Here is an 18106-nt window from a genome sequence, read left to right as displayed (position 1 = left end):
ATGTCATAAAGGGCTTCAAGCTTTCCTTGCACCATATACATTTAAATCCCAGACTGCACACTGTGGATTTGGGGAAGGGGCCAAAGATACTGACCAGTTTATTCCTCCGCAAACAACAACAAATAAAAAACTGGGAGCAGCCATTACATGAGCTCACTGCCAAGGAAAAGAAATGGCTAAATGTAATCAAAGGTAATATTTTAACATGATTAAAAACTCTTAATCCAGTTTTACCCTCAGGTGCAGCTCCTAGCAAGTTCAATGGTTGCACTGTATGTTTGTTTGAGGGAAGAACTGGTCCCTAATTGCTGAGAACTTCAAGTATGGAATGAGCTTTGCTAACAAGTTCAAGTAGCACCTATGTCTCTGCTGAACAATCATGGGTTTATGAGCATACAAAATCGTCTGAGGGCTTTCTCTAGAACCCATATTGTAAGTGATACATAGGCCTTGTATAGGATGAATTTCATCCTGAGTGCCTATCTAAGATAGTCTGCCTACTGTGCATGTATGGTCTGAAATGGCTTCTGTTTTTAGCTGTCACCAAAGCAACCACCTTCTTTACAAGGAAATGCTCCAAGTTGTAAACTATGACTTTTTATAAGCCATAGCCTTCTGTTCCCAATTAATTGTGAAGAGTGAATTAATGAAACAGCATTGATGGATCAGAGAACAAAGAGAAATACCAAGGCAGACCTTTCTAGTCTGGTAGCTGGATAATCAAGTGCAGTTAATAGAGAAAGACTTGGCCCCAAACCCGTTAAAAAATATGTCGTTCATGTTCCCTTCATTAAATAATGAAATCCCTTCAACAGTAGGTCCTTAACCTCCATGTAAGACTGAAGTCTTTAATCTGTCCCATTTAATCCCACTACCTACTGAAGTTCCAAATCAACTACCCCTAATGTCTGATCACGCTATCCTCTGAAAAGTACACAAAATTCAGTAAAGCAGCAATGGTCATTTCACATATAGAGATTTATCTCTCTTACAACCCTCAGCACTGGGAGACATTCCCATACACTAACAATATGCAGACTCCTCTACTGCACTGGTTGTTGGTGTCACAAGTCTGACTCGTGGTGCAAAATAGGAAATGCCACGAAAAGGAGACATACAGCATCCCCAAGCTGGGGTGCAACACTGAGCAGCAGCCCAGGGATACGTTGTCCCAACTTTCCGTTAACTTTAGTTGATTAGTAACAGTTTATTCAGGGAACCCCAGGTTCACTAAGAATGTAAGTAAATCAGTCTGAGTTGCCATTTGTTTCTTGGGTCCTCTCTATACCGATGATTCTTGCAGGTTCTGTTCCAACATGTCCATGGCATGAGGAGTTAGGATGAAAATCTGCCATATTGGGAAAGCTCAACAAGGAACTCCCCTACTCCAATAAAGTAAATAACTTGAGCTACACCAAAGAGAGGAGCAATGACTAATGCTCTGCAGCAAGCCCCAATCAGGAAGGCAAGGCGACCCTCCTTCCACCAAGTTTTCCTGAAAATAGAAGACAATACATTGTTTTTGTTACCAGGCTCTCAAACAGGTCATTTACTGTTCATGCTACCACTGCACCCACAGTGTTTTTCCTTATACGCGTTCAGCTTTCATGAAAGAGAGAGAAAAAACACAAATGTAAACCTGTGGCAGCAACATGTCTGTCTAATTCAGCACTAATGCTTCACAATCTATTAAAAGCTAAGAATATATTCTAATGGTAGGAGTTCTTAGATCACTGGCAAGACAGACTTCCAGCCCCATGCCACTGCACTGAAATCAGTGCAAGTTCGGAGCTTAAATGCCTTTGATCTAGGTGAAAGTGTATTGACATTTACATGATGGTAGACAGCTAAGAATGGCTCCCACTTGTATAGCTCACCAATGCCATTTCCCTCATGGGTGCACACAGCTGTCCATACCTAAGTGGAAACAATACAATGATGAAGGATATCGCCACATTTTTGTTGGTGATATGGTGTTTGAGCGGAGGCAGTTCATATCCAGGCAGTGGCTGATTCTCAGTACTTCTGCACTGAGGGACAAGACTGTTATTACTTGTGTTTTAGCAAATAAGAAAATGAATTCACATTCAGCAAAAAATATCCCATTTATAAACGAATTGGGATATTAACTCCCTGGCTGTCTCCCTAGTGCTACAAAACTAGTTCACCATTAAGAATTCACTGATCTCCACAATTACACAAAATGACTCAAAGCCACAAAGAGTACAATTTTCAAGGCTGTCCAAGTCATACACACCCTTAATTAGTCGCTTTTGAAAAATATTGCCCATCATCGTTCTTCATTTGTTACCTTGCACAGTCAACAAGTCTGCTGTAGCTGTCCTCATTTGCTCCTTTGGTTAGTGACAGGAGCCGTGTCTTTATTACTGGAAAATCAAAATGTTCCATGGTAAAGCATAGTATTGGCTTGAACAGATTTACACAGGCAGGGCCAGGAAAGGACCCCTGAATGCTGTTTGAAGACACACATCTTGTCTGTTATCCATACTAAGACTTTTCTTGCTTTATTTTAGTAGACAGCAGAGACCAGAATGAGCTCCTCTGCCCCATACCCAGAAAGATGAAGGCAAGTGTGTTCAATGCTGTTTGACTCCCCTTCTAGCCTAAAAAAAGTGCCATGTGTTTCCACTGACATGGTTGAACACTGAACAGTTACCTGCCCAGAGAGCTGCTGGTGTTAGTGTCTCATGTTATTTGTACTGTATAAGAACATACGGATTGCAACGCTGATCAGACCATTGGTCTGCCAGTCTTGCCTTCTGCAATAGCCAGCACTTAATGCTTCAATAATAGTGTATAATACACCTACCAAGATATTCCTCCTCCTTTCCAAATCCATAGAAAGTTTCATTCATGTCTGTGTGAAGTAGCTGATATTGATCTTTAATTTCCATTGAGTTTTCCTGGAGCCATCAGCATTCTTTGTTGGGACATCCTAACAGCACTCAAGGGCTGTTTTTAAGGTCCCATTGGTACAGCTGCCCTCCTCAAAAACAACTCTTCACTAATCCATGGCATAGCTGTTGAGGTGCCTATCTCAAAGCACAGACAGGAAGGGGATTGTTCTTCAAGTGATGGTCCCTATGTGGATTCCAAACGTGTAATAAAAAGCTTCTTACCATCACACGGATTGACAGACACTGCTGCCACAGAGCCAGCCAGACAACCAGCTAGAAATAACTGATAAAATGGGCCTCTCTCCTCCAGAGACTCCTGTCCTCCTCTGTTCAAACGTGCAAATAATGGAAAGTAGATGATGGAGAAGGGAACATCCCTGAGAAAAGAAGACACCATGTTTACATAACACCCCTTGATCAGCAGTTCTCACCAATGAAAGGAGAAAATGAGAAATGTACCATTACCACCTCAGTAAAGTGGCTCCAAGACCCCTGTAGAGTCCCTTAATGCCCTCTGTGTATGCAGAAGTGCAGCTGCTATCTGTGTAGCAGGTCCAATGTTATATGCTCTAGTCAGGGGAGAGCTGACAGCTACAAGTTTGCAGCCGGAACTTGAACAGTGGATTCCACTCGCAAGCTGTTGAGATGCTGAAATGAAGCCAGAAATGTCAAGCTTACTTATTTCCTGGCACTCTTCCTAAAGTTTCAGATCTAGTTCTTCATCCTCAGTACAATGAGGCTGGAGAATCTGGTCATGGCCACCACCCAAAGCACCTTCTTACAAGAACTGGCCTGCACTCAAGAAGTCTCATACCAAAGCTGCTACTTCTCGCTGATCTTTCCCAACCACTAAACCGTGCTCCTACCTGACAAGACATTGCCAATTCTATGTTACCGCACCCAATCAGCCATAACAGACTGATAGAAGATCAGGACAAGATTCCTCTTTGTCCTCCATTCCTCTGGGGCCAAAGTGTTGTACAGTACAAAGATTGATCTGCACTGATTGTTGCTCTCAGGCAATGAGAGCTAAAACCTGAAACAATATTAACAGCTCCATCATTCATGATGTCAGAGATCTGTGTGTTAACGAAAATGTGTCTTTTTAGCAGAGACACATTAATGCCCAGAAATTGACACTCAAAGCCAAGCACGTTGTAAATGAAGGGGATAAGTGGTCAATTACCTACTCTCCCTGCATCCTGTAGTTGGATTTTCAGCATCTCCATGGGAGTGGTGATGATGACCTGGCATGTTCCAGCACCACAGCCTGCCACCAGCTCTCTGGATATGGTCAGGCCCGTTCTAAAATGGGGACGAAAAAGATTATGGTATAGCAATATCTGTTTAGACCACAAATCATACAGGAGCAACAGAATGCCTCATTGACAATCTCATCATCTGTAACCTTATTCCAATGTGCTGAGGCAGAGTCTAAAAGGTACTAACTTCTTCCAATCAACAAGTTAATTACCTGGCACTGTACCCAACGCTGTGCTGCATCTGCTACTTACATCTTTGGCAGCATAAGGTGCTGTATAAAACTAGCAGTTTTGTTAAACAGCTGAGTTACTTTCAGTTCTGTTCAAAGCAAGGGGGAAAAGTTAAGTTTAATAAAACTGGCAGAAAAAGCCATGTCTACCCTATGAGAAGAAGTTTTTCTTCTTTTTCCTCCACCATACATGTTTTATGCTCCTAGCTGTTGTGTCATGGTGGCCAAACATTACAAGTGTCCTTGCAACCTAACAGGCTAATTGTAATATTACATTGTTATGAACATATTAGTTCAGTGTTTAAAACTTTACTAACTTTGTGCCCTTCTGTACACATGTTCAGAGTTCCAGAGAAGCTGTCTTCCATTTATTTCAGCGGGGCTACCTGTGTAAGTGAAGGATGCGGGACTGGACCCTCAAAAGCTAAGCTACATATTTATCTAATGTATATAACTATCATCACTGTAGTATCTGAACAAACATCTAATACAAACTAAGACACTCCCTCTCTAGGCTATTTGCCTGTGGTCCTACAAATTCACATGACTTTGATGGAGCTACAGCTTTGTTTTATTAAAATTAAACCTTATATTGAGAATGTATTCCACAGAAAGACTAATAGGGCAAGTCCGAGTATATACATCAAACTCTACCATATACAAAGTATCATGTTCTAGATATCTTGACTATCCAAAGGGGAACGTACCCATCCCTGGCCAAGAAGTGCCTGAAATAGTCATTTGCGACGAGCTTGATTGCCTTCTCAGGTGTTACTAAGGTCAGATTTACTGCAGCACCTAAAAATAAATACACTTCTATTTAATTGAAACAGAGCTTTTCTTCTATTTAATTTTTAGAGAACTAACTATATACACATCCTTGTAGTATACACCCATCTTGCACTGACAAAAGAATGCTTTTGCCAGTGTAGCTTATTACAGTTCCCCAAACAAAAGAAGCTATGTGACACTGGCAAACCAAGTGCCGGCTCTTGCCAAGGCTTTAGGCCTCAGCCAAGCACTGACAAATTGCTTGCTGGACAGTCTGTTTCACCTGTGGATTAGCACAGGTAAGGTGGGTATTGGACTTATAACAATGTGTGTAGACTTTATGAAATGCTTGTAAGTGTCTGTATGCATTAATCTCCCTTAAATATCTTTATCACATGCTATAAGGTAATATTTAAGTTTTTGCTTTATAACTGTAAAAAATATTTGCTCTGAAACTGTGAACCTGTCAGGAGGGACCACCTCCTGCTCATCAAGAAGGCTACCAAAACCGAATGGGCCATTGGGGTACAAGGAGCATCATTCTACAGTGCAGTGGTTGGGGTACTCAGCTAGGTTGTGGTCCAGTCTGGTTCAGTCCCCCTTCTGTTCGATGAGAAGGGATTTGAGCAGTGATCGCCTACCTCTCAAGAGGATGTCCGCACTGCAGGGCTATGAGTTATTCTGATGGGGGGCTGCCTTGGTCTTGCCTCTGGAAGCCGTTCCACTTTAATTAACTAGTAACAGCCAAAGCAGAAGTCAAGCATAAGAAGCTCTCCATGCTAGGGGGGTTTGGGTACTAACCTGGGCTGTTGGAGGCTGTGGGTCAATTCCTCCTGCTCTGGGGCAGGGAGTTAAGTGAGTGTTTTCTCTTGAAATTGTTTTAATTAACTATTAACTGGGCCAAGCCTAATTTGAGAAGCCCTGTATGGTACAGGGGCTAGAGTACTCTACTGGAGTGTAGGAGCTTCTGGTTCAATTCCTCCTTCTGCCTTGTGAGAAGTGTCCCTTTCTCTTGAAGCTGTTCCACTTTAATTAAACTATGAATTGGGCCAAAGGACATCTCCCAAAAGAGCTGCCTTCTGTGGTATAGTGGTTGGAGCTCTCGCATGGGATGTGAGAGACCCTCGTTCAATCCTTGCTGTGGGCAAGGGGTTTACAACACATATCAGCTATCTCTGTTTCATTTAAATATTCCTTGAGCTACATTAAAAAAGCAAATCACTCTTTTGTCCCCCGCGGCTAGGCTACCCACCCGGGCGGTGGGAGACCCCAGGTCCAACCCCTCTGCAAGGGGTTAGACCAAGGCTCTCCCACCTCCCAGGGACCCTCCTGCCTCCCAGCCCCACCCCCTACACCTCACAGCCCCACCTGGCCCCCCAGCCACCGCCACTCCCTCCTCCCAGGCCCCCTGCCCACCTCTCCCTCGCTCCACCATACCTATGAAGTGAGTGATCTCTGTTCAAACCCCCTTCTGTTTCCAGAAAGACAAGGGTCTCCTGCAAGCGCAAGGGGACCTAAACAGGAACCTCCCACTTCCCTCCTGGGAGGCAGGACAGCCTTCTCCAAATTCTTAGAGGAAAGATTTGAACTAGCATCTCCCACTGCAAAGGCAAGCAACCAAACCACTAGACTATAGAGTGACCCTAGCTCAGGAAGTGGCCTGATTCCTAGTTAATTAAAGTGGACCAGCTTCAAGAGCTGAAATCCCTTCTCCTCAGAAAGCAAGAGGGGATTTGAACCAGGCTCTCCAACACCCTAGGTAGGGCCCAAACCACCAGGCTATTCAGCAAGCAGCTTTGATTGACCATTTAATAGTTAATAAAGTGGACAAGCATCAAGAGGAGAGGCAATTACTGCTCAACTCTCTTCTAAATCCAAGGGGGGCGGAATTGAAGCAGCATTTCCATCACCCTAGGCTAGTACCTGCACCACCAGGCTATCCAGGGAGTGCTGGGAATGAGGCTTGTTTTGGCCCAGTTAATAGTTAATTAAAGTGAACCAGAGGAAAGCTGCTAGCTGTTCAAATCCTTTCTGCTCATCAGGCACAGTGAGAATTGAGCTGCTGCAGCCACCACCAACCCAGGCAGGCAGCCTGACTAGCAGGCTACATGGGGCTGCTTTGATGTGGACCATTTAATAGTTCATTAAACAATTACACAGCTTAAAGAGAAAACACTAATGCAGTGCCCATTCTACTCCCTTTTCAAGCCAAGGGGAGAATTGAACCCACTGTGTCAGCACCCCAAACCAGGACCCAAACCACCAGGCTAAGTACAGAGTGGTGTGGATGATACTTGCTTTCCTCAGTTAATAGTCAATTAAAGTGGAACAGCATGAGGAGGAAAAGAGCTCAGAGCTTATCAAATCCCTTCTCAGCAAGCAAGGGGGGAATTAACCCAACATCTGTAGCACCCACGTGAGTACACTAATCACAGGGCTCTAAAAGGGCTTCTTACACAGCAACACTGCTTTGGCCTAATTAAGAGTTGATTAAAGTGGAACAGCTTCCAGAGGAAAGAAACTTGCTGTGCACATTCCTTCTCCACAGCAAGAGGATTGAACCAGCCCCACCGAGTACCCTAACCACCAGGCTATGTAGGGTTCCCTACAAATATCTTAGCCCAATTAAGAGTTAATTAAAGTGGAACAGCTTCAAGAGAAGAGAAGCTCCCTGCTCAAACCCATCCTTATCAGGCTGAGAGAGGTGTTGAAGCAGATGCTTGCACTTTTGAGATCAGCAGCCAATCAAGCAATTCTGAGCCTTTTACTGACCCAATTCATTAAAGTGGAACAGCTTCAAGAAGCTGGGTGTGCCCTGCTGAAAGCCCTTCTCCACTTGAACCAAGGTGCCTAACTGCCCAGCGCGATATCCAAACCACCATGCTCAGCTTCTTGTGCTTTGTTATTGCTTTGGCTCAATTCATAGTTCAGTAAAGTGGAACAGCTTCAAGAGAAAAGACTGAGGGAGCCCCAAAGCAGAATAATTTATACCCCAGCAGTTAGGCTATTCACTGGGGAGGCAGGTGCTCACTGCTCAAACCCCTTTTCATCAAGCAGAAGGGGGATTAAACCAGATGCTCCAAAAGTCTGGGAGAGTCCCCAAACCAATGGACTACAGGCTGAGTTTTACAGCTTCTGTGGCCCAATTAATGTTTAAATATTTAATTAAAATGGAACAGCTGCAATAAGAGCAGCCCACACCAGACTACCCTTTAGCTCAGCAATTAAGGCACTCACTTGAGAGATGCTGGACCCCCTTTTACATACCTTCTGCTGAGGAGCCTAATCACTGGGATAAGGGGCAGACAGGAGGTTTCTGCCTCCTTCTCCCCACTGGTTTTGTATGGCTTTGGGCAGGAACTTGACAATCTCACAAGACAGGGATTAGGCACTGAAGTCACCTGACCCTGGGAGACAGGTTCCTGGCTGTGGAACGCATGCAGCGATAGGGATCAAACTCTGTGAATGGCCAGGCTTAACATCCCCCATCTTCCTGCCCTTCGATAGCCTCTCCCAGTGGCTACCTCAGGTGGCCCCCGGCCTACCATGCTGGCTTTTGTGGTTCCCATTCTTAGGTGCCTGTCTCTCCCCATTTATTGAAGAGGGAGCCTAAGCACCTACCTCAGGGTTAGGGGATCCCATTGGTCTTCCAATGAGTGAGGGCTGGTAATACTGAGAATTGCCACACCTAAGTCCCTTTGCGCTGAGCCAGAGGGGAACTGAGACCGGGTCTGGGCCCATATTACAGGCAAACATCACTAAGACTGTACAGGAGCTGGGAATGGGCATGACTCAGGTGAATAGCCCTGCGACCAAAGAAGAGGGGTTGTTCAGTTCACACCACAGACACATCACTAAGTCCCCGAGAGCTGAGAGTGGGCATGCTTTGTTACTGCCATAAGCACTGAGATCAGGGTGGGCAGTGCAGGCTAGACACCATCAGTGCATCCACCAGCCTCACCCCCAAAACCCCAGGGGGGGAATTGAGAACAGGCAGGCTCGATGTATGCCCCAGACACGGAGGCCTGAGACTGGGTGTTGGGATATCTAAATGGGTGTGTGAGAGGCATCTGCACATCTGTGGGGTGGGGGTGTGGAGACAGAAGAGCTCTAAACTCCTTCTCTGTTCACTTCTCTGGGTGCTCAGCTGCTGTGTTCAGCCATCTTCTCCCCATGCCACTGAAAGCTGAAGTGGAGTCACATCCACTGGCAGCATGCGGCCCAATGGCCATTCCCAGCTCCATAGCCATGCGAGGAATGGGAATGCATCTCTTCTTTTGGCCAACATCAGTTTTGAAATCAAATTCATCTGCCCCAAGAATAGAACAATATTTTAGGCACATCAGTGCAACCTGAGTCCAAGCTCCACATTAGCATCCTGTTTGCTTTGCATGAGCAACATGCAAGAACATGAGTGAATCTGCTTGCTTGTGATCTGCTTTGAATTCTGGTATTGCAGTACGGGTGCCAGGCCCTAGTCTCACTGCTCGTGCGATGTCATGACAAGGTGACAAGGTCTGCTTACACATCACGGTCCAGTCATCGAGGAGACTGTTTGCAATGTTAGCTTTATTCTTTGGCTGTGAATTCTTCGGATTAAATCCCACCCTTATGTAGACATACCCGATCATTTCAGTTACATCAGCTGGCTCCAGTACCAACACACTGTATCAAAGGCAAAGCCACTAGGCCAAAGTATTGTGTCTTCTCGCCAGGCTCTGCCCAGTCCCTTCCCACACTGTTGCCTGGAGCTTATTGGCAAAGGCTTAGGCCTGTGCTGCACTAGAGACGGTATCTTGGGCTAACTGTCAGTTGGGCTGTAATTATTTTACCCCTGTAGTTACACTGGGTTGAGCCCTAGTGTGGATGCAAGTCTATCAGGCCCAAGGTGCTGGCTAGCCACACAGCTTGTTTTGCTTCCCAAACCAGACTAAACGTTCATACTGGTTTGCTGCAGCCACACTGGGCTTGGGGGCAGAGCTTACGGAGCCGAGCGTTGCCTCGTTAACTGCACTGGCCTAGTTAAAGTGGCCCCACTTTCGAGTGTAGACAACCCCTTAACTGAGCTGGTTTTCACCATGGTGCCCATCACATTAGGAAGCAGAAGTCTTGTGATTTGTTTTCGGCGGGGCAATAACCCAAACAATGGAATTTTTTACAGCCCTTTTCCCCCCGTGAAGAAGGAAAGTTCGGTGCAGTCTTATCTGTGGTGTTGCTGCTCCCCACCATGATAGTGCTGTGCCACACCAGGGTTGGGGGATGAGCTGGCAGTGCGTGTTGTGGTCAAGGATTCCTCACCTAGGGCCATCCAATAAGTAGACGTTAATAAGCAACGTACGCTGAAATCCACCCATATTGGGAGTTTGGCTTGAAACCTGCGATAGCATAACAAGGAACCAGGTAGACTGTAGAGGCCACGGAGCTGGCCACAGAGCCCACCCACGACCAGCCACTTTTAACCATGTGTTGGGGTTGCCACCTAGACCTGGCTGGGCTAGTTTTTCTGCTGCCTTGCTGGTTGCACTATACCCCTTGTTAAACACTGGCACATTGCAACTGGAAGCTGTGGGTGTGCACAGGGGAGCCGTACAGCAATCTCCCGACTCTGCCACACAGGCCACGTGGCCAGGAGCATGGGCAGCATGGCACCCGGGGCCCACTGTAAGTACTGGGCCCTCCAGGTGCCAAAACTGCAGCAGCTGCGGTTCTTGCTCCTCTTGGCACTGGGATCTTGGCATCAGGCTGGCCGGGCCCAAGGCTCAGCAGCAGGGGGGTAAGGAGTGGGATGGGGGTGGGAGGCAGGGGCGGTGGGGGGCTGAGGCTCCTGGGAGTGCATGGGTCATTGCGGGGAAGGCAGGGGCTCCTGTTTCTAGGGGACTGCAGGGGGCTTCTCCTCTCTCAAGTGCTGAGGGAGGCTCCTGGGAGCAGGTGGGTGTAGGGGCTCATGGGAAGGCAAAGAGCCCTTGTGGTGCAAATTCCCAGGCGTTTGGTTCCGGGGCTCCAGGAATTCAGCCTGCCCCAAAATCAGCTCCTTACCATTGTCCAAGCGCACTAAAATCCACAGGTCTGCAAACCGCTTTAAAACCTGGTATGCTGCCATGGTGTAGAGCGTAGAGCTTGTGGTGCAAAGCTGTCACTTGGGCAAGGGGATCCTCAGGCATTCCTCAGGCTACTTATTATGTCCTCCCCACTGAACCATTCCCAGTGGTTCTGGCCGGAGCCAGGGGTTAAGGTCGCTTTGCATGTCCCTTGACTCTCTAGTTCCTAGTTTACAGAGGTTTAAGTCTAGTGGCTCTCCACATTCTGGAAGGCCACAGAGCAGCACAGGGCAACCTTAACTCTGCCTTAATGAAGGCTGGCGCAGTTGCTAACATTCAGGTCAGAGCCTGGGCAGGGCCTAGGAGGTGCTAGTCTTTGATTAAGGGGGTTTGAGATTCAGGAAATACCAACTGGCATCTTGATTCTTTGTCACTAACAAAATCACACTGTGACGTACTGCCGCAGGCTGTCTTTGTGGCAGACTGTGTCCTGTGAGGCAGAATGGGGGGGGGGGGGAGGGGGGCTGTTTCTATGGTCCACGTTTCTTTACTTGTGCTACCAGTACCAGAGTAAGATTTTATGGTACATGCTATATCTAGGACCCGAGCCAACTCCTACTGAAGTCCATGGGAGTCTCACCATGGATTTCAATGGGCTCTGGCTTGGGCCCTTAACGAGGTGAGTTCAGTGTTCCTTGAAAGATGGACCCATGGAAACCCACCTTCCTGCTGCTTTCTGCTCTGCTCCCATGCAATTCTGAACCTCCTCCGTGTCCATAGTGAAGGACACAATGCCCCAGCCTCACATGAGCAGCCAGGAGGCTATGTGAAAAGGAAGCGACTCCACTTTATCGCCTGCAGAGTGTTTTCCACCCCCCATTCACTGGCAATAATGACTGGAAACCACAGACTGGGTCACAAATGGCATCTTGTGCCCCATGCCTGTCACCAACAGAGGCTGTATGTGACATGAAAATATTCTCATCAGCTTGTCAGCTGTCCACAGAGGCCTGGACTTTCTAGTTAAGGACCAGGAGAATCACTGTGCAGCAAGATTTGTCCCAAACTAGTCACTTGTCACTGTAGGACTGTACGTGCTGTGGCTGGCACCTGGTCTATTGTAAAGTGAAACTAGATAAGAATCGGGTTTTGAACACTGTGGAAACTTCCCCAGAGAAATCCCCAGGCCTGACTGAGCCAGTCACAGGTGCACCCAACACTTTATCAAACAGAGAGCCTTAAACAGCCGGTGTTTTATAGGAGGCTCTAAATGCTCCTCTTTAGTGATAACTATGAAGGTGACTAAGAAATGCCTTTAACTTCCTGTAGTATTATTTGCTCAGTGCAGATTTGAAAGTGGAGGCTCAGATGCAAGAAATGACATAAAGGGGAGAATTTCTGCTTTAAGTTAGCTCAACTTGATCGTGAACCTATGACAAGTTGTACAGAAAATTATGTAAACTCCCTGAATCAGTGTTATCTGCAAAGGTGGGGAGTGGGATTCTTCCAGTTATGCAAATTTTGTATCCACAATAGAAAAAACGGAATCTATGTTACAGCGACATTCAACAATGATACACCAATGAGAGCCAAGTGGGTAGTGTAGCTGGAGCAGAACTGTTTTCAGCCCTTTACTGTGAAAAGTGGTGGTAAAAATGCTCTGGTTACACTAGTGTATCTGTTGTATCACCAGCAGAGCGGCATCCTATGTGCTTTGCTTCACTGATTCAGCTCCAGTGTACTATGGCAGAGTGCAGGCATTTTTTACATCACTGTGACATACCCAGGGTACAATCCAGACTAATAAGTAGCTGCGTCACACCTGCCCTCTAACCCGGGGTGCCCTTTACACTGCCTTGCTGCTGTAGCCTCCAGTCTGGAGTGCTCACAAAGAGCCTCCAGCCTGCAAGTCACTCCCCACCATGTCTGTGTGCTGCAGCCAGCCAGGCGCACCTTGGCTCTTACCAGCCTGGGTTATACTGAACGGTGACCCCAACTCACTCCCAGGCTTAGCTTTTCCCCCAGAAGTGAACACCCTGTACTGCCCAGCCCTCTCCCGGACAATATCTCTAGAAATGTGGCTCCAACAAAACAGGTGAATTTAAATTACAATTCCCTGGATTACTGTGCAAGAAATCTTAAAAATCCATGGGATGTGTATTGTATAAACTTGAAACTAACAACGCTTGTAACATATAGCTTTGCATTTGGCAAATGACAGGAAAGAGGCTTTAGGACCTCGCACTCAAATCCAAATATCTTCATTTTGTTTTATTTTAATTGCAGCAAAGCTTCTGACAGACTAATGGAATCAGATTAGGCAGAATTATAATAAAGCCTTTGCCTAGAGCAATTGTCATGGGCAGTTAGTGATATGTCTGCAACATTTATATTCTAGGCACATTTCTATGTAATACGTACACAGAAGTTTGATTCTCCATCATAAAGTGATCCTCAAATTTCTAACTCTGCAAACGAGCTCTTATTTTTAATCAATGGAGAACCACAAAGGCTTGGAAGACATCTTGTTTATCGATATGGTATTAATCACTAGCTAACATTATATATGTCATCAGTGTTCTCTACTCGTTGGGAGTGTCACAGCTGTCAGGTGTGAGTTTTCATACTGCACTTTACAGCAAGAGACCCATAGAAGCTATTACCTCTAATACTACTACAGCAAGAGATGCACCTGTAACTCAAATGACTGAAGACTGTGTTTTGGGGTCAGAAAGTTTTACATCCCCAATTTCAACTGTTAAATCCATGCAGTCATGATGTGCAGAACAGCTTATGATTCTAAAGTCTATATGACTATAAAATTGTTACAGTGCCCCTATTATGGTGTCCCTAGCCTCTGTTTGCCAGAGGCTGGGAATGGGCAACAGGGGATCCATCACTTGATGATTATCTGTTCTGTTCATTCCCCCTGGGGCATATGGCACTGGCCACTGTCGTAAGACAGGATATTGGACTAGATAGACCTTTGGTCTGATCCAGCATGGCTGTTCTTATGTTCCTCTTATTTGTGAAAACAAAGCATACAGTATAACACACAGACATGCAGAAAGTGTGAGGAACACAACTGAAAGCAGCATGTGTGTTAAACAAGCCAAAGCAAATGGGGAAGAGAAGAAAAGGCAAAGTCCTTTATTGTTATAACCAGATCAAGTTTTTGAAAGGCCTTGTCCCCAACTCCAGCGTGCAGTGGTAAATTTTGCAGACTATTTTTTGGCAGTAATAAGTCGGGAAAGCACCCACAATGGTTAATACACTTAAGCAGTGCGGGTCACACACGTGTGAGAGAGAACTCTGAATTTGCCCAACACTGAAACAAATGAGATTAATGGCTTGTAAAATGGTTGCGATAAAAAACAGTACATTTACGCGATAATTTTTCATTTGTCACACTAAAGATCTGTAGAATTCACTTACTTTGCTAAATACCAGCAATACATAGTACAAATTAGATTATCTAACAAACTCCTTTATTTTGTCTGCTCACCACTATCCAGCCTTAGTGGGTGGGAGAAATTATTTTAAATGTTAGATTAAAAGCTATAACAAACCATTAAACTTTTAGAATCTATCCCAAATTAAAGGCAACCTTCCATTGCTGGAAAGATGAGACTGAATGTTTTTGTTAAACATCCATAGTGTCAAGATTCCTTGTTGGTAATCCAATATTCAGTGGGAACTCTCCCAATATCGATGAGCCTTTAAAACAGATGTTTGGCAGAAAAAGAATTTATATCGAAGTTAAGGGAAAAAAATCTTTACTGAGAGAGTAAACACCTAAAGCTAGGCAGTGTCTACAGACAGGAAAAAAGGGAACTACGCCTGTTTGCAATGGTAAGCAGCACTGCAAAACCATTAAACGTTCCATTGTGGCTTGGCCAGATTGACTAGCCTTCAAAATTCTCAGGAGCCAAGGTCTGTATTATGAAAAACACAGATGCCACAAAAAACATTCTACTTTGCCTAGGTATTAGCAGTAAAAGTCACTGAGGGAAAATAATTAGGATGTCTGCCTTTATATTTTTCTTAAATTCCACATTGAAATGCTGGCTTTTCTGTTAAGGGATCATTTCTTGCTTAGTCTCCATTCACATGGTCTGAAAACTTCTTTTCTTTGGCAAAGATTTCTGCACTATGAGGTTTTGGCTCCTAAAAACTAAATTAACTCTCTTGAAGCAGATTTATCAGAGGGGAACATTCTTTAGGTATAGTGAACCTGTCAACAAAAAGTAGCTATCTTAGGAACTAACTTTCCAATTTGATAAAAGTGGATTTATAGAGGATCCTGACATACCCATCTCCCTTTCTAACACATCCCAATCCTGGATGTGAATCCTTCCCTGGACATGAACTGATAGAAAGACATGGTATATGCAGTAAATAAAGGAGCCTCATACACTACTTGGCAGAGTCAAAGCCCTTGCCGTAGTGAGTGTGTCCTTAAATTTTAATTGGCCTCCTCTTAGGTATGGATATCATGATTCCATTTGATATATTAGGCCTCTCACAAATCCAGAAGAGACCTGAAAACTGGATCCCTCACACAGCTGCTTTTAACTAACTGCTTCGTGCCCATAGTTGAGTTCCTTGCTTGCCATCTAGCTACCAGCACTTGCATATCAGAGCATGGAAACAACAGAAAGTTTGGATAAAATGTATAATAATAATAATAATAACAATTTAAAAAAATTCTAAAAGCGTCCAGTCTTACTTATGAGATTTTTTTCTAGTGCTTTGTAATGTTCCACTCTTAGGTCCTGAAGGGCCAACTTTTCAAAAGTGGCCTCTAACATTGGGTACCCAGCTTTAGACATGTTGGGTCTGATTTTCATAGCTTCTCTGTACCTGCAGCTCCGATTGATATTAATACTGCTGAAATTTTGGTCCATGGTGTATGATGTTGGGAACCCAAAACATTTTGAAAATGTTGGCGAAAAGGAATGAGAATCACTGTGATTATGTGTTACAGAGTTACCTATAACTAGCTACAAAACAGGAAAAAGTCTTATCTCTGTACATCCCAAAACAGCCCTCTGAGCGCAGTGTCTTAACTAGACAATCCAGCCTGACCAAGACAAAACACAGTAGTTTGAATTAATCTGTCAAAGATCTAAACATAGCCTATACACTTTTGGAGAGTATCTATATATTTAGTTATTCCAGTTATTAATATTAAAAGTGGAAATTCCAAAGGAAAAACTAAATCATCATTAGAGGAAGCTGCATCCTAATGAAAGAGTTTACAGCCAAGCCTGTGTCATCTGAGCACAGAATTGCCTATTTCAAGAGACACTTAACTTGCTGACACCAGGGCTTTGGCTGCAACAGAAAATGAGAGTCTCAGCACAAAAAGATTCAAAAGACTGAAGGCTCATACCAAACTACTGCAGTGCAGCCACATGTTTAATGCAGAAGCACCTGCAACTGGTCAATATGGGAGGCAACAAAATAGGAAGGCAACAAAGTCTAATGAATACCCAGCATGACAGTACCACAGTGGTGTGTCCCTCTTTGCTTAACTAAATTACGAATTTCAAAAGAGGCTAAATGTTAACACAATTTCTAACATTTCTTGAAAGGGCTTTTATTCCACAAATTTCTTGTTGGTGGCAGTGTCTCCAGCATACACATACAAACTCTTCTGTCTTCAGAATTCATTTCCAATGTTCACTTACATGCTTTTGTATACTTGCTGTCCACTCCTCTGGTTCTGTAACCTGGTTTTAGTCAGATCAATTGGAAAAACACAGGTAGCGCCAATGATCCCTGCAACTCCCCCATTGATGAGTTTAGCAGGCAGACTGAACAAGAGAAAGTGCATGTTAAGTGGAAGCAAATGAAGCAAGTATCTTTATTTCTCAAAGCTCACCTGTGCTATGTAAAACCAACAAGTCTCCTTAATACCTTTTCATGCTGAACTGGAAAAGCTCAGCATCTCCGTAGAGTTACTTAATGTAATCTCAGACTCCCTTTCAACTTGAACTAGAGTTTGGAATTGTGTTAGTTTTGCATTGCATATACTGCCCTTGTTCAATCATCACTACTATCACAAGCAGCCTGCTCTGAAGCTCTCTCTATTCCTTATTTAAATTTAGTGCTACACCTCTTCTGCAAATAGCTTAAATCACCATATACAAAAAACAAAGCAGTTCTGAACACTTTATGTGGAACTTCCAGACAAAGCTGAATTCTCTGAACAGGTGCAGGAAAACTGTCAATTTTAAATAGTACTATTGTCAGACCTTTGCACGTTGTAGAGACATTATTTTGCAGACTATATCCACAACATCTGCTAGTATATTACAGAAAACTTTAGTTACAAATGAAAATTTGTCAAAATAAATGAATACAATACATTTTTCAATCTATTTGATTTTGATGTATCTTGATCATTTAAAGTATGCTTGTTGGCTTACTCGCTAATTTCCAAACTCTAGCAAAGGATCTCACAGTTTTTAGTGTGAATTAGTGACGTTCTATTGTACTCACATAGGAACACAGCTAACTTTCAGCAGTCCTGCTTTTTAACATTCCAGAACTATGAGACCTACCCAATGTGTTTCTCAATCATTTTCTTTGAAATTCACCAGATGAAACGTGTTTGCACTTTTTGGTCACTCAATACAGATGCTCCTGGAGAGGAGTTGGTTGTTAAGCAGAAAATTCCAAGTAGTCTCTGTGAAGTAAAATGAAGTTTAAAAACTTTCTGGTTGTTATATATATAACCCAGTGTTACTTCACTAGCTGTATGAGAATAAAGCTATTTCAAGCAGCTCCATGCCACTCAAATTCCATGTGCAGGGAACGTGTGACAAATCAGCACCCGCCCCCAGCTGTAATGACAGCTTATCAGTGGTGCAAGTAGAAGT

At 44.3% G+C, this 18106-nt stretch overlaps 1 pseudogene; it reads right to left on the bottom strand.

Moving 5' to 3' along the window:
- Positions 1 to 67: 67 nt before the first annotated feature.
- LOC102945661 lies at positions 68 to 16964 on the bottom strand (annotated as a pseudogene).
- Between the last annotated feature and the right edge of the window lie 1142 nt (positions 16965 to 18106).

This window comes from Chelonia mydas, chromosome 21, assembly GCF_015237465.2.
Source record: "Chelonia mydas isolate rCheMyd1 chromosome 21, rCheMyd1.pri.v2, whole genome shotgun sequence".
NCBI classification, from domain to species: Eukaryota; Metazoa; Chordata; order Testudines; family Cheloniidae; genus Chelonia; species Chelonia mydas.
This window is presented reverse-complemented; position numbering and strand designations above follow the sequence as displayed.